The 22,705-nt window shown below is 37.4% G+C and overlaps 1 protein-coding gene and 1 non-coding gene across 3 annotated transcripts in view; one reads left to right on the top strand and one right to left on the bottom strand.

Moving 5' to 3' along the window:
• LRRC4C (leucine rich repeat containing 4C) overlaps positions 1-22,705 on the top strand; it is a 1,128,307-nt gene that overhangs the window by 293,868 nt on the left and 811,734 nt on the right. The gene's annotated exons all lie outside the window — the stretch shown is intronic.
• Positions 1,147-1,252, bottom strand: LOC113265138 (U6 spliceosomal RNA). Its single transcript, XR_003319930.1, has one exon. It is a non-coding gene; the product is annotated as a U6 spliceosomal RNA (small nuclear RNA).

Raw genomic sequence — 22,705 nt, 5'->3', positions numbered from 1 at the left:
CCCAAAGATGAACACTAAATACATACTGAGTAAAAGAAATGATTGGATCATGTAAAGATATGAATTCCAGACTAAGAAGTTTGAACTTTATTTGGGGGATATTTGGAAGATATTGACTGATCTGGGGCAAAGTAGTGGCATGTCAAAGGAGTGTCCTCCTACATGAAGAACCATCTGGCCATCTTGCTCTAGATGAATTGGAACTGTCAAGAGATTAGAGGTGGGGAGAATAGTAAAGAGTTCGATAAAGTTGGGCAAGTAAATCATAACTATGACCTGAATTTCTGGTAGTGAGAATAAGAACAAGAATTGATAGTTTCGGGTAGAACACAGGACTTGGCAATTGCTTAAATGTAGCATCAGTGAGATGATTCCAAGATTTTAGGTTTGAAAACTGGATAGATGAAAGTGACACTGAAAACCATAGGAAGCAAAGAAGTAGAGACCAGTATTGAGGCATTAAAAGTTGAGCTTCATTTAGATCTGTTAGTGGAGAGCTTGAGCTACATGCCCCATTCCCTCCCTCCAATCAAGGGCATCTTATCTCCTATGGATAGCAGACGAGAGAGACAGAATCCAGAGCTTGATAAGTGGGACTCATTGAAGCTATCAGACAAAGATATAGTCGAAACAGTTTGAGCCTAGTGATCCCATCCTCACAGAAGTAAAGGCAGTTGAGAGGTTAAGTAGGAACAACTAGTTAAATATTACACAGAGAGGGAAAGGTCTATGATCTAAGACAACTAAGATATTATCAGTGACCTTAAAGAATTGGTTTAGTATAATGGTATGGTCCTCAAGGAGCTAAGGAAAGAGTCTGTGGGAAGGTCATGAAATTTAAGAATAAAATAAAAGTAGTTATTTGAAAAAGATAATTTTTTTAAAAGGAGGAGTCGTCTTAGGAAAATATTACAGTGAAGAAAATAAACCTGCAATTGAAGAACTTACTTGAGTTTTGTCTTGAGAAAAGTATTTCATCAATTACAATAAAACTCTTTTATGCACTAACTCTGACATTGAGATAGGTTTGTTTAATGTCGTATGAATAAAGGTAGTCCATTGGAAGAGCATCTTTGCTAAAATAATGTAGAGAATTTGAGCGAGGCTTAAATATAAATACCCAAATATGAATACTTAGGACAAAATTATAATTTTGTATACTTCACCAGGTTTGGGGAAGCAATGAGTTAGAACAATGCTAATCTTCTCTGTATCATTCCAGTCTTAGTACATGTGCTGCTGAAGAAAGCACTAGAGCAATGTTTTTCAAATTGCTGAACATGTACTAAATGGTTGGTACTCAAAACAAATAAATTTAATTTTAAATAATGCTTAAATAATAGTGGGGTACATAATTACAAAGAAATCCAATTTTCAGTTCTAGATCATTTCATCTAAATATGTCAAGGAGAAGGTCCCAATTTGATGTTAATAGGTCCTCCACTTGCTAATCTCTTATTATATTAAAAGAAAATGGGGCCACTATCTCAGAGCATTTGTGAGTCAATGATACATAGCAAAAATTTAATAATTTGCTTTAATTAAATTAATTTCATAATTATCTTTTATGTATAGCAAATTATATTAATTGTCCAATTATTGTAAGATACAAAGTCTTACTTAAAATAAGTTTAAATAAAACAAGTGAGGTAATTAAATATATACTCAGTAGATGAGCATACACGTGATGAGGTTATAACCTCACATTAGTGAAAATGCTACCAAAAGACAGGTGCCTGGGAAAAAAGTTTTATTCTAGGAATTAGAAAACATTTGCTCTGCCAATGGTTAATTTGTCAACTTTTGAGAAAGTTATAATCATTCAGAGCTTTGTTGTCTTTGGTAACTAGAAACCCTCATTAGGGATGTGAGGAGGTCACGTGAGCTAATCCCTGCTAAACTAATTGCACAGTTCTAAGTATTAGATCTTTAAAATACATTAAATATTTGCTAGCATTCCCACCTGTCATGAAAGTTGTAATTTGTCCAACAAAAACACATTCTAGAAGAGAATTTCATCTACTGACTTAATTATTTAATGAGCTCTTACTATGTGACAGGCACTGTCATATCTTTTGAGAAACACACAGATCTGTTCCCATATAGCTTACAGTCTTGTCTGAATGAAAACAAGTAACCCATTCTATTCAGGCATTAACACCTATAGTTGGAGGTTTTATGCAGACTCATCATACTACCAAGCTCAATTATTTCTTTTTGGCTGCTAGACAAGTCTGGACTGCCAAATAGAGATTTTTCTACTGCACTTTAAAGGTTCTCTACTTCCAAGATGATATAATTATTCAACTCATTTATAATAACAGCATCTTGTCCTAAGGAAATTCAAATTTAAGACCAGAATGGTAGTGATAATAGTCTCCTAACTAATCATGATGGTCTCCTCAAAATTTAGAAAAGCAAATCTGGCTTTCCCTTTTAGTCATTGTAATAAGAAGTGATATAAATAATGCAATCTGCCAATTAGAGGACTCAACGAGAACATGTTCTTGATAGAAGAATTGGGAGTAAGGGTAACAAATTTGGGGCAGGCCAACAGTGGAATCTTGGCTTGCTAAGCGATGGTAGTGTGTAGGAGACAGGATAGGTTAGGTAATACCATGTAGCTAAATGATCTAAGATAATTTCACTCATATAATTGGTGCCTCAGCTGGGATGCCTCAAATGGCTCCCTTTCTCCATGTGTTCTTTCATCTCAATTTCTTTGCCCGGCAGTAGAAGCATTCCAAGATGGCGATCTCAGTGTGCTGGCTCTTATCAAACCTCTGCTTGTTTCATGTTTGGATATCTCATGGACCAAAGTGAGTTACAAGCTTCAGGCAAGAATCAGTGTAGGAAGGGCTGCACAACAGCTTAGATAGCAGGAAGTATGAGTCTTTTGGGACCATTACTACAACAATCTGCTATAGACCACCTTCTGTCCGCATTGATTTTTCTTTCCCCCAAATGGAAAATAAATTGAACATCACTCAGACTTCCCAAGTTCCATCAATCACGGCATCAGGCTCGATGTCCACAATCTTGTAATTTGCTTCAGGTTCAGATGTGGATAATGCTTCTCTGGTGCAAACCCTTTTGATCCAGAGACCTGTGGAAAGGGTTTCCTAGGTACTACTACCTTAACCCTTACATAGGTCTTACAAAAAGTTTTACTGCTCATTCTTCACTTTATCCTGAAGCCATTTCTTAATTTGATTCTTTTAGGGATGGTGGTAGAGAGACTTAAAAAATATGAAACAGATTTTTTTCTTATTACTAACCAAATAAGTCTTGGTTATTTTATATTTTCTCTACCTTAAGATTTTAAATGAAAGGATTTTCTGTTTAATGCACTTGTTGTTTCTCAATCTTACCCTACATTGATCACAAAAGGCAAATGGCATTTTCAATATTCTGCTTCAAATTTTCCTTAACAAAATATACAGATTCAATTGGCATATTTTCCATTATTCAAGTTACTGCAAGTGACAGGTTTCTCAAGGGTTTTGTAATCACTTTTTTTTTTTTCAGTTTCCAATAGTAATATCTTTATTTCACTGCCCATTTCAACTAGAGTCTCCTTGCTGCCTGTAATGGGTTGAATTTTGCCCTGCTATATTCTATATTGGTGTGCTATATTCTGCAGGTCAAAGAATCTAATGAGGGCATGGCAGATTAAAGTTTGTATAAGCAGACTTCACCTTGATGAGAGGAGTTACAAAATAGCATGGCTGAATTTTTCAGTCTACCCCAATTTTATCATGTGGTTGTTACAGTAATGAAATGAGTATGTTTGAAAAACACTTACTTGACATTGAATAGCATAAAATTTCAGTTTCTTTGTTCATTATATATCTTAATAATAATAATAATAATAATAATACTTAGTGTTATTTTAGATAAAAATAGTTATTGCCAAAAACTAAACTTGGAAACTGTCATTACTGCTGAGTTTACTGATTATTTTTTGGTTTTAATAAATGGAGAGCATCTTTGGACAACAGAGATTTTTTGAGGTCCGCCTCATGTGGTTACATCTTAAATATTTTAATCCCATGATTAAGCATGGGCTTTTACCAGTAATTTTATAGAGGTTATCATCAAAAAAATGATCTGGTTTCTTGGCTTGTCACTCTAGATCCTAATAGGCCACGGTCTGGAGACAGACGGCCTCAGTTATCCCCCTCCCCCACGCGTATCTTTGTTAGTTTTGATCACTCTGGAACAATTCTGGGCTACGGTTGGGACTGTAAAATAGTGGTCTATTTTCCCTATGTTTTTTGAGATAGTGGTTTATTCTCCTTATGCTTCTGTGTCCTGTACAAATACCCTGACAGTCTCTTATTCTAGCTGGAAAAAATATATATAATAACCTCTCAGCCCTCAATCTAATAGTGCTATCTTTTCACGTGCCTCCTGTGATCCAGCCTTGAATTGTGACTCCCAAGTTTCTGTGGTACTACTTTACTTATTATTTTAAGGACATCATATATTTGTTTCCAGATCTTCTCAATTAAACTTTAAAGAAAAAGTCCACCCAGGCTCCTGAGGAATAGACTTGATACAAATGTTTAGATATTTTCCAGCTTTCATTTTCCAAATTCTTGAAAACTGTCAGGCTGAGGGAAGGGGATAATGAGTAGAGGGAGCATATTTTTTTTCTTGGATTTTTAACACAGAAATGATATTTTTATTCATAAATAATCACTGCTAAAATAGAGCAACTAGCGTTTTTGTTAATGACTAAATGTCTATGTTCACAGATAGGAAATTAGATTTCTTAAGCATTTCAAAAGAAAGAGTAGAATCTGAGAATAGAAGAGCTTGCTGTTCAGCAATCTCCACTTGTGGGCATGCATGCCTACCTTTGGTTAAGTTCATGGTGAATTAATAGATGCTGCAGCGTGGGGAAGACAGTTCCCTGGCCCGCTGGTGCTGTTGAATGGAGCATGTTTAACAATATTCTTGAGTTTATAGGACCCGGCTTATATGTTCTACTGAAAAATATTTGGGATAGGAAGAAAGTTTGGATTAGGGGGCAAGAGATCGCATTCTAGACCTATGTTCTGCTTACTAGACGTATAAGTATCATAGGACAGTGTGTCAGTTGCTTCCTCTCCAAACTGATGCTAATATCCACCATCTCTATCTAGACTATGGGGATAAAGTGAAATACCATATGTTAAAGCACTCTTTAAACTTTAAGAGGCCATTCAATTGTGATTTACCATTTTTGATATTGTGCTCACTGCCATTGTTATTATCTTAAACTCTTCTGAGGGTAAAATTATATTAACTCACCAAAGGAAGCCAATAGGTTGTTCCTATATACAACTGTGCAGAACCCAGTGATGGGAATTTAGATTTCAAAAGTCAGTTGCGTAAGTATAGGAGAGAGAGGACATGCTGTGGCAATCGTTCACATAAAAACGTCTGGGCCATTGAGTTGATCACAAGCTTAATATGAATCCTCAGTGTGATGTGATGGCGAATTTCTGGCCTTATCAGGAAGAAAAGAGTTTGCATGACATGGGAAGTTGTAGTCTCATACTTCATTTATCCAATCCCCCACCCTCCCCAATAGGGCGATTCTTAGCATGCGTTTTAAAGGATTTGAGGGTAGAGTGATCCCAGTTTGATAGGTTTATGAAGAGGCCTAGAAAAGATATCATATAGGAAAAAAATTACATGAACTCAGGGAATCTGAGAAAGAATGGGTAAATTTGTTCTGTCTTCCTCTGAAAACAAGGCTAGAATCAGTGGTAGAATTTCTAAAGCACCAGATAATATCTCAGTATACGGAAACCTTTATAAAATCTAGAGTTGCTTGAGAGCAAGAAAAGATGCCTCATTGGGTAGAGAATTTACTGTCCTTGGAAACACTTCAAGAGAAGCTGTATGACCTTCACTAACACTTATATTGTGTGAGAATTTCCAATTGTTTTGGAGTTTTTTATTGGAGGACCTCGCGGTCTTAATGACAATTCAATTCACATACGGCTGTTGTACTCCAGAACACCGTAAAAGATTTAGAATATCCAAAGCATCATTTTCTGAAACTCACAGAATCCTGCTTTCAAGAGATACCATTTTGTTAAAAATATAGTCTACCTAAAAAATATAATTAGAGAGCCCCATGTATTATAACTCAGCTTAGAGAATGTCAGTACACATTGGCAGACTGAAAACTCTTCTTCTAACAATAAATATATCTATTACATATGTTGGGCCAAATTTTTCCTTAACTTTCTTTGTCATGCAATTTTATATAGTCACTGTTTGTCTCTTTATATGCTTATTATCTCTCTTTCCAACTTGTGGAACTAATTATTGGCATAAGAAACCATATGGATATATGAAAATTCTTAATAATTTTCTAAAGAAATGATCCAGATCCTTTCTTAAAAATATTTATTTTTTTATATTAAGGTATAGATGAAATACAGTGTTATATTAGCTTTAAGTATACAACATAGTAATTTGACAATTCTGTAAATTACTCAGTGCTCACCATGGTGTGTATAGTTACCATCTATCAACATACATTATTATAATATTATTGACTATATTTCTCTGCTGCAATTTTTATCGCTATGACTTATTTATTTTATAACTGGAAGTTTGTACTTGTTAATCTCCTTTGTTTGCCTATCTCCCAATCCTCCTCCTCTCTGACAACCATCAGTTTATTCTCTGTATTTATGAGTCTATTTGGTTTTGGCTTTCTTATTTTTAGATTCCACATATAAGTTAAATCATAGGGTATTTGTCTGTCTCTGACTTATTTCGCTTAGCATAATACCCTCTAGGTCCATCTATGTTGCCATGAATGCAAGATTTCATTCTTTTTGATGGCTGAGTAATATTCCATTATAGATACACTATATGTTATATATAATATTCCAGTATATATACATTACACAATATATATAATATGCTATTATATATATAATCTTCTCTACCCATTTATTTATTGATGGGCACTTGAGGCTTCCATATCTTGGCTTATAAATAATACAGTAAAGATAAAGGTGCATATATCTTTATAAATTAGTTTTTGTTTTCTTTGCAGATTCCTCTTTTTAAACTTACATATTAATTGAAATTCAGAGTTATTGTTTGTTCTCAAACAATAAAGCAGTTCGCATTATTTAGCTCAATTAATCTAACTTCTTGGGGTGTGAGAAGAGATGAGATAAAACAGGATACTTAGAGTATCAACACTTTCCGGCATCATTGCAGCTATTAGCAATGACTTCTAAGAAACTTGAGCGTGAACTTTTCAACAGAACCAATAGCATTTCAGTATTTTCCAACCTACTATATATTGAACTGTTACCTGACCAAAAGCTAAAGTCCCTGGATATACCCACAGAGTGTTCTGATATTTTCCTAATAGCTCACCTCACGATTTCCCTTCAGCACACATCCCTTGGGTACCGGAACTTTTGTTTTTGTTTTTTTCATCCCTCCAGTTTCCTAGTGCACTGGTTCCCAGGAGGAAGGGGATTGCTACGCTGTGTACCACCTATCTGGCATTGTTCTGCCTTTCTTCCTCATTTAAGCCAGCTTTGGATTGTGTTGTTCTCCTCCATTTTGTAGGATTTTCTAGGTAAGACCATTTGCTACAGATGCTGACACCACTTCTCCTATTTAGTTTTCAGGCAAACTCTTCTTAAATTGTTGGCTGCTTAGAACCAGAAATCACTGACCTACTTGGACTTGATTTCTGCCTCCCTTATTTGAGTTGACAGGATTTGCTCCACGCTTCTGCTAACATCTCCTTCCTCAACGTCTTCCTTTTTATTGTGCCCTCTAGTATGTGGCTCACCCCCCATGGCGGTGTGTTCTAGCCCCGTCCTGTGATCTCATTCTGACAGGGCCAGATAAAACAGTGAGGTTAGTAAAGACCCTCATTACAATCCGCTAACTCTACGGTGTCAGCTTACGTTCCTTTCTCCATGGGATTATATTCTAGGTTGAATTAGCTAACATTCAGTGGTGTAGCAAGCATTTAATTTTGTAGTATAGGCTACTGGGTAATGAGAAGGGGAAGATCCAAAGACAAATTTAAAATAAGTATTTTAGGAAAAATACTCGCATGTGTATTGGAAATTTGTCGCAGTGCCTGAATACAGAAGTAGCCATTTTCAAATTTTGAAATGGGGACATGGATGTAGAGTATGTACTCCTTGTCAAGCCTGCTCCTATTCAGTGTGGGAGAATTTCACGGTGTACAAAAGTCATAGCTTTGTGGAACTGTCAAGTACAGTAAGATCAAGGACTAAATGACTTCATGACTCAGGTATCCCATAAAGTCATGGTTCTTGCAACAAACAGATGGAACTCTAAAAAAGGGAAATTGCAGAAGGTTTTAGGAAGGGAATCTCTATGAAGAATCCTGGAGTGAGAGAAACCAATAGGAGATGGTAAATCACCTGTAGGCAAGCAATAGTAGGTGGCCTCTATTATCCTTAGACCAAAAGGGCAAAGACAGTAAATAGTTATCACAGTCTTGAAAGCTGTAGTTTTAGGTGACACCCTGTAGCTTGATAGGACCTATGGCCTTCATAAAATAATATAGGCACGCTAAACAATGTTCTAGCAGGGAGGAGCATGAGGAGTGAATACTTGCCTCCCTTTCCTCCCAACCTTCAATCTAGTCAGTACTTCCACTATCTAAGTTAAACCAGAATCTAGGAGGCAGTGGAGCCCAGACATATATAATGATCTGCCATCGGAGGCACGTAGTAGAGGAAGAACAGTGGGGGGGAAAGGGCAAACAAAAAATGGCCAACACAATTCCCAATACTTAATACCATGGCTGGAACTCAGTAGGTATTTGTTGAATACATGACTGGCTCGCTTGGGTGGCTGGAAGAATGGATTGCTGAATGAACGGAGAAAAAAAAAAAACAGAACTTATTGTCCATTTTTATGAACATTTCTCATTTTTTGGCAGTTCACTCTGGACCCACTTGATGAGGAATTTATAATTGTTTGAGTTTTAGTATGTGGCAGGGCTCTTCCTTCCATTATGGAAGCTTAAAAGGCCAGATCTTTGCTACATATTGTCTGTCATTAGGCAACCCAGTCAATCTGATGCCCCCGGACTGAGACCTTAAATCAGGAAGAGAAATTATAGCATTGATTCCAACATTGGCAGTAGTATCCACGGTGGATGTCACGGTAGCAATACCAGCATCAGCTCCCAGTGTCCAAAGGCAGCACTGGCCATCTGTTTTCCAGACATGAATCTTCCCTTGGTTTCTGCTAATTTTAGGGCTTGCTTTCAGTCTCCTCTCGATTCTGTCTGTCCCTTCACCTCCTTCGAATAAATGCTTCTCCTATTTAAGTTTACTGGAGTTTGTTTCCGTTGTGTGCATGGAAAAATAAAAAGATCTTTTATATTTGTCCAGGACCCAAAGATAACAGATCAAAATTTACCTTTCGCCTATAAACTCTGTAAAAGGATCCTGCTACTATCTTTCTGAAGGTAAAAGTTTCTCTATGTTCCTATGCTAGTTGATTTTTAATAGCTAACATGGAAAATTCAGCATTGCAAAAGGAAACTAATATCCCCAGCCCACTTACACAAAACTTGTTTATTTCAATAGTTGGGACCTGTTAAGCATAATTGTATTTAATCTGAGTGAAGCAAGATCAGCTTTTCAAGGGAGATCTAACATGAAAGTCCTCACAAGAAACATAGGGTTCAGGATCCTAAAACTCATGCAGATGGCCTTATAGAACCTATTTCTCTAATTTGCATATTCAAAACCCCTAAACCATGTAAATTCTAGATTCTGACCTAATCTCTTGAGATTTTAGGGGCTATTAATGGCTAGAAATTGGGGAACTCCTCCAACAGGTCATCAAACAGAACAGCAAAATCGTTCTGTCACTTAAGGTGTTAAGACCACTTTACTTACCTAACGTAAATAAAAAGTGGAATTATTTTCATTTTAGATAAATCATCCCCATGTCTTGCTCAGCAAACTCTCCTTGGTGTCTTCTTCCAGAAATAACTGAACTTCGAGTAACTCCTCCACTCACTGGCTGGGTGACCTTTGGGTAGTTAATCTTGTTGCATCTCACTTTCTTTCTACCTGCAAAATTGGGATAATTATAGTAGCTCTCTCATACATTGGAAAGGAGGATTAAAATGACTTAATTCATGTGATATACTAAAACACTGACACACATAATGAGTGTTCCATAAATGTTAGCTATGAAACAGTACAGAAAAACAAGAGTGGAGGCAAAGAAGAGGCATGGGCAATAATACGTTGTTAGAGTATGAGAAACTATACAGGTTCCTTGAGTTAACCACGTATCATGTTGTTCTCATGGTTCACAGTGTCCCTTATAAATAAGTAAGTAAGCAAAAAGAAAGAAATATGGAACAAATACTTAGGAGAAGCACAGCTATTCTTTGTATGAAGATGAGACAGGGATTTCTTTCAGGAGTCTTCATAAATAGGACACTGTGTGATGTAATGAACGTTGTCCTTGGCAATGCCCTTACAATGAGTGATGAGTTCCACAGGGCTGTTTATTTTTTTAACAACCCTCAAACTAGGTCAATGGCATCACAATAAAGTTGGCTTTACTAAATAAGACAGATCCTGCTACATAGCGAGTGGAAGAGGTTCTGGATGTGGAAGAGAGAGAAGAAGAAGTGGGAGTGGAGGGTTGTTTTTCTTCTCAGAGGAGGGGAAAGCTACTGAGTGGCTGGTGGCCCGGTCTGAAGATTGGGAAAGGTGAAGCTGAGTTTGTACATTGGGATGTGAATGAACTGATCATCATAACAGACAATGTAAGGCCTATAGGGACACATTAAATGTGGCTTGAGAAAGGAATGGACCCTGACCAAAATCTAACTAAAGAACAGATTCAGTTCTGAGCTCTTGGCTTCTGTAAGAAAGGAGCAAGGCACATATTCTGCCTGCTTTCTTTGACTTTGGTTCCCACCTCCCTGCTTTCAACTTCAGACTACAGGGCTTTTGAATGCTTAAAGTTCATTCTGCAGCATGTTGGATGTCTGACAACTTTTGGGGGCTGAGGAAGCTGTCAAAATAAATTGCCATCATAATGCAAGAGGGAAGCCAAGCTCCGCATCCCTCCCGATGCAGCAGATATGCACAGTCAGCTAGAAAAACAGCATTGTGTTTCAGCAGCCCACTGGATTAAGGAGATAGATTGGTCAAGGGTGAATTTCCAAGGACATGCCTTTGGAATTTCTATGCAGTTCTTTGGTTTTTGCGTATAAGTCAGCTTCATTTTCTTGGGGCAATGCTTTTATGATGTGCACATCTACATTTAGTGAAGGAATGAGCCGTTCTAGTAGGAGTAATTTTTAGAATTATTGCCGAGATTGTTTCTTCCTTATCTTAGGTCAGTCACCTTTAACATTTAAAGGCCGACGTTTAGCATACGAGAGTTTAGCTATTATCAATATCTTTCACTATTAAAATGGGTTTTATGATCCATGGAGTATTTAAATCCCCATTTTTGTTTTAAATTCTAACAGTCTGATAATGAAAGTAAAATTAGCTAATGTGAATTTTCCTTTAATTCCTAACTAATAAAGAGATTTCTTTCCACTTTTGAAATACTTCTATTGGTCCATTTTGTTCACTTTTTTCAGTAATAATGATCATCGGGGAAGGGAGGCAAAAGGCTTGGTTTGTACTTTTCACTGATTTAATAATGTCACAGTAAGATATCCTACAACTTGAGAATGTTTTTGACTTTATGTCCTACAAATATTTTCATTAGAAAATACAATATAATTATGTTGAAGGACACAAAAATAATGACAGCATGATGCTTAATCCTACCAACGTTATAAAGCAATGTCTTTTTTACATGCCACATTTTACTTCCATGCATAAATTTGCATAATTCCAATCACAGTATACAGACTAATATTTACATTCTGCTATTTTCACTCAATATTCTATCATAAAATATTCATGATTTTACTGAAACAGCATCATTGCCACATTAAAGCTTGCCTACTGTTTTGTTGTGTGATGCCTAATATTTTGTGGTATTGCTAAACATTTGTATCAGGAAAGCATTCCAAAACTAAGTGGCTTAAAATAAAACCATTTATTTAAGTTCTCAGTACTGTGGGTCAGCAATTTGAGCTGAGCTTAGCTGGATAGTTCTTCCGGTCTCAGCTGCGCTCTCTCATGTGTCCATAGTCAACAGCAGATCCGCTAGATGACTTTGCTTTGGGGAGTTGGCTTGTTTTCGGCTAGAGCAATGAGGATGTCTGCACAAGTTTCATCCTCCAGCAGGCTAACCATGGGCTTGTTCACATGGTGGCTGTTGAGTTGGAACTGGACAGACTCATTTTCATGGTTTTCTGTTGGCCGAAGCAAAGCCTGAGGCCAACCCAGCTTCCAGTGGTGAGGAAGTAAGTACAATTCAGTTACTTGAAGCTGGAGCTGCAAAGTCACATTGCAAAGGCCATGACTACATGGAAGGGTAGAAACATGTGGGCATTTGGAAAATTAAATATTTCTTTCATAATTAACATTTCAGTGTACCTCATTGTACTTAGAGCTCTTGTTTGTTTTTTTTCTACTGAACAATGTCAATAACATCAGTAAAAAGTTTAAGAGAAATTCCTGGGACTGGAATAGTAAAGGAGAGGTAAGAACGTCATAATGATAGCCCTCAGTTTCAACAACTTTTTACGGTGTAATTCCTGTTTATAGATATCTCTGTAATCCATTTACTGTGTAATTACTGTGTGACTGGATGTCGTTAAATTCTATATGCATTAACTGAATTCTTCTGGAACTTGGTGATCTAGGTATTTTATTATCCCAATTTTATAGCTGAAAAACCTGAAGCTTAAGGAGGCTAAGTAGCTTGCCCAAAATCACACAGGATGCAGGTGGTGGAGCTGGGACTTGAATCTTTTTTTTTTTTCCTGTATCATTTTTATTTGAATCCAAAGCCTGCAGTATTAAATACTCTGTCTTTCCTCTTAATGATATATAATCATATACATATCCATTTAAATCTAATATGACTGAGAACATACTAAGTGCTGAGTAAATAGGGACAGGATGATCCTAAAGCTTTTGGCTCAGAAACAAAATTCTTGCCTGGGATGTAGGCAAACGGCATCAGTAACATGTTCATAAAAAGGAGGCAAGGTTCCAGTTAACAAATTGTGTTTCAGGAACACAGCTCACATCAACAAGAAGGAAACTAACAAGGATAAGAGTAGGCCATGGGCTAGAAAGCCTGGGTTACCAGGAAGACAGTTCAGACAAGAACTTAGAAATGGGGGCTAAGGTGAATATTGGCTGTTGGCTCTAGGACACATATGTTGTCTCAATTGTGAGACAAGGGTCAGAAGCTAGCACGGTATGGATGGTTAAAAGAAGACTAGTCTCAGTAAACCTTGGGGATGATTTCAGTTGGCCACAAAGTTTAGGGAGAGGCTCAGGCTGCTTGGTAGAAAGAAAGATTATAGTTGACGTATCCCAAATACACACACACACACACACGTATACACATATATATATGTATCTATCTTTCTCCTCTTAGCCTCTAGTGACTAATTATTTTATGCTGAAACCTCTGGCAAATTTTAAAAGATGCAGAAAATCATCTCCTTTGTGAATTGCTGAGTGGCTTTCAGAAACGGTCTCTGCCTGTGGTATAGTTTAGACAAAACCGTTATCCCTCCAAACCATGCAGTAATGACAGAACACATGCCGTTTAATGTAAACTCACAGCCCAGTGCTGGGCAGACACGATTAGGCTGTCATCTTCCCCATCAGCAGCAGCAGGAGAAAAATAAAGAAGTAAAATCATCTTATTCATATTTATTAGGAGTGTTTGCAGTGGACCTGATGCCCTGATGCCATTGACATTTTTCTTGTGTTCTTGGCTCATGAACTGAGGACCAGTTTAAATTAATCCATTCATAACCTACAAGAAACGCTGACTTTTATAAGGTGATGTCACCCCAGTGTCCCCTTCTTCCCTATGTTTCACCAAATACACATATTCATTAATTCTAAAATTGGTATCATGATTAGATATTGTGTGCAAAATTTAAAAATATAATATGACTGAAGCTATGGGCAAATAAAACCTTGAGAAAATTCACTTGTCCTTCCTTTGATTCTGTGTCTGGATACTATAACCCCAGATATGCTAATTCCTGCAAGCACAGTAGTGAACACATAGGAAAAACATGCACATGTGCTCATGCATGTGCAACAATGTGCATGCGTGTGTGTGTACGCAGATATGCACACTCATCCGTTTCTTTCTGGCCACTTTGTGGAGTCCAGTGAGACTCATCACAATCTCAAGTAAGTGAAATGTGCTCTGTTTCCCTTTTTATTTGCATTTTAGAAAAACCTGTATCTATGCATTAATTCTTGGGCATGACCATTGAAGAAAAAGACGTTCCGTTCCCAGAATAGGAAGCGATAATATGCAAAAGTCAGGAAGGAGAGAGAACGGAGTAAACCTGTATAATGACAATAGTTTCCCTGTCATTGCAGAGAGAAACAGAAGCAGATTTGTTTATAAAATTTTACAGACACAAGGAAAGGGCTTACTCGATGCCCGTCACCTTGATTCAAAGCCATTACTCCAGCTCCGCTGATTTAATTTGGAATACAGCAGCAGATTGACAGGGAAAGAGATTAAAGATCTATCACCTCCTGCAAACAACCCCGGGCTGCCCTGCCCACCTGAGAGACAGCACCTAAGGCAAGGGAACAAACACATTCTCCTAGTTCATCCAGATCGCAGCCTTCCTGTCCAGGGCTGTCGCGGAGCTGCTGATTCTGCCAAAGCGCCTGCTCTCCAGGAGATGCTGAGATTAGAAACTGGCCAGAGAGGCTCAACTTGTTTCTGTCATTGAGCAATCAGTGTCAGGATGTGGCAAACTTACCTCATCTGACGCAGTGGGGACATCTTGATACATTAGCTTGCCAGAGAGCCGGCGGAACCATGACAGCTCCTGGCTCTTGGCCTCCTGGATTCATTTCCTTCCCAAATAGTTGATGCTGCACATTAACCTTGTCCGATGAACTTCTGCTTATGTTTGTGAGGGTCATGGGGCATATCTCTCTGGAAGAGATAATAAGCCAGTATTTCTAATACTTTTATCACCACCTCTCAACTTGGTTGTTACCACATCTGTCCTAGAGAAATCTTGTGTCTGATACCTGACGGGGTAACACTGAATTTGAGTAGATTTCAAGGATCCATAATGGACAGAGCATTTTTTTTTCTGTAAAGTTGATCATGACGGATAGCCTGCACCAAGGGTAGTGATGACCTTTACAATTTATCAGCATCAGGTATGCAGAATCCAGACAAGGAAAGGCTGCTTTTCCTTGTGCTTCTTAAATTGAGCTTACGTGTATGGCACGGGTCAGGTGCTTCACGTCTCCTATGAGGGCCTTCGTTCCAAGCACAATGGCACCAAATTTCTTTAATGTTTCAGGATTTTAAGGAGATGAAGAGGGGACCCCAGGCTTTTATCGCTCTGCATGTGTTTGTATTACCTTCTTTTTTCTTCTTCTTTGTCAAATATGGAAAACCCCATCAGATTTTGATAGGGTAAAATAAAACCTAGAGGAGATTTTAACAATTGGTCTTTTATCTAAAGTCATTGGAAGTGCAGAGAGACAGGTGGTTATGAATTCCAATCCCAACGTGCTGACAGAAAGCATTAATGAGCCCCTCCCTGGGCCAGGCACACTGCTGCCCTCATCCACCCATTATATTTCACTGGGCTCTCACCACAGCCTTATGAGTCAGTTCATGATGAGTTTCATTACTTACAGCTGCAAGGAGGCAGAATGAAGGAATCATCCAGCATATGCAAGGGCTTTGGAAATAGCTTGACTGCTCAAATCATGACGCAACCTTTTAATAGCTTTGTGACTTTGGACAGGTCACTTAAATTCTCAATCCCTCAATTTCTTCATTTATAGAATGTGAATTAAGAATAACACCTTACTCCTATATTGGTGATGGGGATTTGAGTTAAAACAAAAATCTATTTAGGGACACCTGGGTGGCTCAGCCAGTTAAGTGATGTACTCTTGGTTTCAGCTCCGGTCATGATCTCAGAGTCCTGAGATGGAGCCCCGTGCTAGTACTAGGGCGGAGTCTGCTTGAGATTTTTTGCCTTGCCCTCTGCCCTTTCTCCCACTTGCATTCTCTTTCTAAAATAAATAAATAAAATCTTAAAAAACCCAACAACAACATAGCTCTATCAATATAATGCCTAGTGCAGTGGTTCTCAAAGTAGTCCCCTGACCATCAACATCTGGAGCTCTGAGAATTTTTTAGAAAGGAACGTTCTTGGGTCTCAACACAGACCCCCTGAATCAGAAACCCTGGGTGTGGACCTTGTTAATATGTGTTTTAAAAATTCCCAGGTTATTTCTGATGCTTGCTAATATTTAAAAACCACTGGGATGGAACAAAGCAAGTACTTAAAAGATACTAAGGGAAAAAAATGCCCCCTTTTAAAAAAGAAATCAGTTCTGACCTTGTATATTTAGTGAACGTTTCCCAACATTTGTATTAATAGAAAGTACCTAAAGAGTCAAGAAGAGACGAAATATTGGCATTCAGTATTATGGAAAGATATTTTAAATAATAGATTGATAAAACTTGTGAAAAAGTAATAGTAAGTTTCGAGCACAGCATTATATACATAGAGGGCTGCAGGACTCACCAGGTGTGGACTAATTCAATGCCCCCAGGTATATCAGGGACGGTAACAAAAGCTACAATTTAGCTTAACGTGTAAGGGTGCAGCTTAGGAGTCAAATCTCAGTTCCGCTATTTACCATCTCACTGATACTGGATAAATTATGTGCTTTTTCTTCATCTTAGTTTACTCGTTTGTAAGAAAGGAACAAAAAATCATATGTAAGTTTGTTGTGAGAATTAAATGCAAAATGTAAAACAATGTAAAGCTCTCAACAAATTTGTTCTCAAAAAATTAGTTATTATTAGTAGGAAGCATGTCTTTTGCGCTTTATATTAAATCATTTAATCCTCCCAATAATCACATGTAGCACCACTATTACTGTCCTCATCTGACTGGTAGGGAATCTGAGGATCGGGGAGGTTGAAACAAAAGCCATACCTAACTCACTATTATGTGCCTCAGGATTCAACCTGGAGAGTCCAATGCCAGAGCTATTCTCATAAGTGAAGGGCATATATTAGTGATATTTCTGACTTCCCCAGGAGCAATGAAGACAATAAGTGGGTTGCAAAGAACTCTCGGAAAAGTCAACCATGAGGCATTGGACTAGGTTCTTCCCAAGGAGAAGATGGCATTGCCTTTTGTCTTTGGTCTATCCTATTGTGGTAGAGGAAGGCTTAGAGGCCATATCTCAAGAACTGATCTTGAAGAAATAAGCAATATTAGAGGAGAAAAGAAAGAACACCCCAAAGTTGGGGGAAGTACTCCCTTCCTTGAGGTCATTCTTGAAGAGATGAATGAAGGGGGCTTACTTTGGACTGGGTTTAAGAGAAGAGTTTCAGTGAGGACGGATGGTGTTGTGGGAGGAATTTGACAAGCTGTTTGCCTCCTCTGGCAAATCTCCTTCCCTGGCCTCAGTTTTCTTATCTATGAAATGTGATGGTTGAACTAAATGAATAATAAGGTTTTCTGTAGTTGTTGTATAGAATATTCTAAGATATTTTTTTCTAGGTATGAGGATAAAGCTGTAGTATAAAAGAGGAGGTATTCTGAGAAAGCAGGGAAAGACACTTGCCAATATTTGGGGTTTGTCTCTTGATTAAAGCATAGCTCAATGCCCCTGATGCCTCAGAGTTGTGCCCCTGGGACAAAAGCAATGGATTTGCTTCTAGCTTCATTTGTAGATTTGTTTCTCTTTCTGAATAAAGCTTCTGTTAATTTTCTGCAGCCATCTCTATCATGACAGTTTTTCCCACTTCATAATTATATAAATTACTTGATTTGGGATTATATAGACTTGCTTTAAAAAGAGCAAAGTGAGGCCATAAAGCTTTTTTTTTTTTTTTTTTTTACCAGTTGAAATCTATCAGTAAACATTTTTCACTCTGAATCCCAATCTCACCTCTTTCTTTCTTTCTTTCTTTCTTTCTTTCTTTCTTTCTTTCTTTCTTTCTTTCTTTCTTTCTTTGATTCATTTATCTATTTTAGAGAGAGAGAGTTGGGGGGGCAGAGGGAGAGGGAGAAAATCCTCAGGCAGACTCCCTGCCTAGTGTGGAGCCTGACATGGGGCTCGATCCCAGGACCCTGAGATCACGACCCAAGCTAAAACCAAGACTCAGATACTCAACGAACTGAACCACACTGGTACCCCCCAATCTCACCATTTTCTAACACAAGTTTCCAGTCACATAGTAGAAAAGTACAAGGTAACTACATGAGTCTGAACAGTATCCTATGGTGAGGGTAGAGAGGGAATGAAGGAGGTGGGAGAAGACATAAGAAAGATCCATTTAGGTAATTAAAAAAAAATCATACTTCTAGGGGTGCCTGGGTGGCACAGAGGTTAAGCATCTGCCTTTGGCTTAGGGCGTGATCCCGGTGTTATGGGATGGAGCCCCACATCAGGCTCCTCCACTATGAGCCTGCTTCTTCCTCTCCCACTTCCCCTGCTTGTGTTCCCTCTCTTGCTGGCTGTCTCTATCTCTGTCGAATAAATAAATAAAATCTTTAAAAAAAATCCTACTTCTAAAAAGTACTACATTATCCAAATAGAAGAAAGAACTTGATGTCAAAAAATTAGTGTTGCCAAGCAAGGGCTTTGAGGCCCAGTTCCTATATGTAGTGCTCACCAGTGTCTTCTGAATTTGAGTTTGGCAATGAATGTGGATATGCTAACTTTTCCTAGCAACTCCTCGTGCACTAAGTGTACCAGACATGCAGTAAATCCATTTTCTATTATTCTTGATAGGTTGTTAATTTTTATGGAAGTCAGTCATGATGATGATCTGGGTCATTGTAGAATACAAGAAGGGTTTACTTCACATTTAAAATGTATGTTTCTAGTGGAAATAATCAGAACCTTTTAAAACAAGGACATATTCTGCCAAGAATCAATAGTTCAGACAAAAGGTAAAGCTTTCAGAATTAGCAAGATATTAATGATTTTATGAAAATGTCATTTTATACCTTCAACTGCACGTAATATCCAAATTAATGGACAATAATACGTTTGACAAGTAGATATTCTAATGGGCCTGATATCTGAATGGGCCTTCTTAGAGCGTAAGTATAAATCTGACTGAAGTGCCACCAAAATCCAGACTCTAGAGAAAAAATGAACAAAGATATTTCTCTGCCTTTGTATGAGATGATAGCACCAGACAGAATTTGGATCATAATCAACTAGGGAAGCCTAGTTTGTAGATTAAAAAGTAGTGGCTGGGGCGCCTGGGTGGCTCAGTCGGTTGAACGCCCGACTCTTGTTCTGGGCTCAGATCATGTTCCTCAGGGTAGAGAGATTGAGCTCCATATGGGGCTCTGCACCCGCAGGGGGTCTGCTTGAGATTCTCTTCTTCACTTTTTCCCACTGCCCCTCCCCTGCTCACACACTTTCTCTCTAAAATAAATCTTAAAAAAAATAGTGCCTACTTATTCCCAACCCCAAATTATGGTAAGGCTCTAAATGGAAGGATGGGTAAGTGGGTTAGAACTGGACTAGGCTATTTCAGGAAAAGATCAGAGAAGGACTACAAGTGCTGTAAGACTAAGGGAAAAATGAGGGTGTAGACATCTGTATGTTCTGATGGCTACATGGCTTATAGGCCAAAGGTGGGGGTGGGGGACAAAAGCTTTATTAAAGGATCCAGACATAATATAATGATACAACATTTGTTTTACTTGAGAAGAATCATTTGTAACTAGCGCATTAATGCTTATCAGGAAACATTTTATTCTCAAGTGTTAATGTTGAACATTTACCCTGAAATTATGTTGTTACCTTTAATTGTCTTAGAGAACACTTTTTTTTTTTTAAGCTCATCCCATAAAGGTAAACTTAGGCTTATGGTGACATAACCAAACCTTCTCATTTAAGTGGCCTTCAAATGAATGAGTTTGATATATTCTGTTTATTTTTTTCACCTGTTTCAGAAGCACAACATAAATACTTCTTAAAAAGCCACAACTGACATATATTTTCCTTAGCGTGAAAATTTATATTTTAAGATACACTGTTATAGCCAAATGTTTTATCCACCTCTATATCTAAAACACTATTTTTTTTATAGTTTTATAATAAAAAGTCTAATACAAGACAGTTCAAGAATTTGTATCAAATGCTACCAATGAAGTAACTGCATGAGAAGGTGTTTATTAATATTCTTTGATGTATCCGTGACTTTCACTACAGAAATGTAAGAATATAAACCAAATGATGACAGCAGACATAAGCAGTAGAACCTAAAGAGTAGATGGAGATGGATTCAGCATAACATGGCACATAACAGCTTAGACTTCTGATCATGCAGCTCTGGATACTCTCTCTTGCTAGTTCGACGATATCCAACAATTTTCTTGACTCACACAAAGCTCAGTTTTTCTTGTACAAAAATTCTTAGGAGGCTGTGATGATCAAAGGAAATAATGTGTATAAAATACTTAGCACAGTGCCTTGTGCCAAATAAACATTCAATAATACACTTGAGCCGTGAGCATTATTAAGCATCACAACTGTACTTGGCAAGGTGCTGCCACTGCTATCCCCTACCCTTCACCTCCGTTTTTCTATAACACACTCACATACTTACACTACCAAGAATGGGAAGAATATAAGTAAGGTAAGAATGCAATAAAAGTAAGCAGACAAAGTCCTAGACCAGGACCCAGGGACCAAGGTTGATTCTTCAGTTCTGTGACTGACTTGTTGAGTCAGATCGGATAAGACATTTTCTCTCTCTAGTTCTTCCTTTGCAGTTAAGATGAAACTTGACAGCTAGATATATTTCTCAATTAAATAGATCATAAAAGGTTAAAAATGGCACTCACTACTTCCAAATAGGCATGAAAAAGAACAAGAAACCCTGTAGTCATTCTTTTATTTCCTCTTTACAAGAGGAAATGTAAACATTGTTCTTTGTAGTATTATTTCATGTTTTAAAACTCTTTTTTTTTTTTTCCTAATAGGTTTATTTTGAACAGTGTCTCCTATTCTTATTCCTCTTCCTTGGCGTAGTACTCTACATTATTTTTTAATGTTACACAAACCATTTCTTCAAAAGTTTCTTTGCAACAGGAGGCTTCTTCTCTGTAAATTTCCAACGCGATCTCTCCTATGGAGAGAAGCTATAGTTGATTCGCAATATGGATTGCTGCTTCAATTGCCTGGATAATTCTTGCTTATTCATCCTATTTTGGTCATCCTGAACAAAGCTATCGAGTCTGTGCCTTCACTGACTCTAGTTCTTACTACTTTCCCTGAATTTATCCCACCTTACCACCTAAATTTTAATTCAACACATATTTATTGAAAAGCTAATATATGTGCTAAGCACTGGGGACAGGCACAAAGATTCCTTTTTTCCTAGAGAGCTTAGAGTCTAATGAGAAGACAGAAAGATAAACATAAATTAGCACCATAAGTTAAGTATGTGGGTAGCGATATTTATAAGATATAATGGGAGCTTCTAGGAGGGGCATGACTTTAGGGTGGAGTACAATTTTTCTGGATGATATGATGCTTGAACTGAGTTTAGAAATGTGAATAGAAGCTATTCAGGGAAAGACTTATCAAAAGTATTTTCCAAGCAGTCCGATCATCAAGAATGAAGTTGCAAAAGACCATAAAGTGTGCAGAGCTATAAGCAATATATGGGGAAAAGAAGTTGGAAAATACGTTTGATCAGTGTGAATAGGATAATGGAGAGTCTAGTTTTATTTAATAGCTTCACCGAAGTATAGTTTACATATCATAGAATTCACTTATTTTAAATGTATGGTTCAATGCTTTTTAGTAAATGTTCATAGTTAAGTAACCACTGGCACAATTTAATTTTTTTTAACATTTCCATCACAAGAACAACAAAAAATCCTTGTATCCATTTGTAGTCACTGCCCATTCCTACCTCCAGCTCTAGGCAACTGCTTGTCTGTTTTCTGCCTTTACAGATTTGTCTTTTCTGGATATTTCCTATAAGTGAAATATGTGATCTTTGTTTCTAGGTTCTTTCACTTAACGTAATGTTTTTGAGTTCCATTCATGCTGTAGCATGAGTCAGCACTTTGTTCTTATCAAATAATATTCCATTGTATGAATATATTACATTTGGTTTATACATTCATTACTTGATAGATATTTTGAGTTGTTTCTACTTTTGGGCTATTGTGAGGACTACCGCTATGAACAATTATGTATAATGTATAATTGTTTTTGTGGGCATTCTTTTTATGTTTCACTTCTCGAGTAAATACTTAGGAGCAGAAATACTGGGTCATAAGGGAACTCTACATTTAATGGTTTAAGAAACTGACAAACTATTTTCCAAGGTGTCTATACCATTTTATATTCTCACCTGCAATATATGAGAATTTCAGTTTCTCCACAAGTTTGACAACATTTTTTATCTGTCTTTATGATTATAGCCATCTTAGGGGGCATGAAGTTATATCTCATTGTAGTTTTCATTTATATTCTCTAATAATTTAATAATG

Source organism: Ursus arctos, unplaced genomic scaffold (assembly GCF_023065955.2).
Source record: "Ursus arctos isolate Adak ecotype North America unplaced genomic scaffold, UrsArc2.0 scaffold_23, whole genome shotgun sequence".
In the NCBI taxonomy this organism is placed as follows: Eukaryota; Metazoa; Chordata; class Mammalia; order Carnivora; family Ursidae; genus Ursus; species Ursus arctos.
Note: the sequence above shows the minus strand (reverse complement) of the source record. Positions and strands in the feature narration are given on the sequence as shown.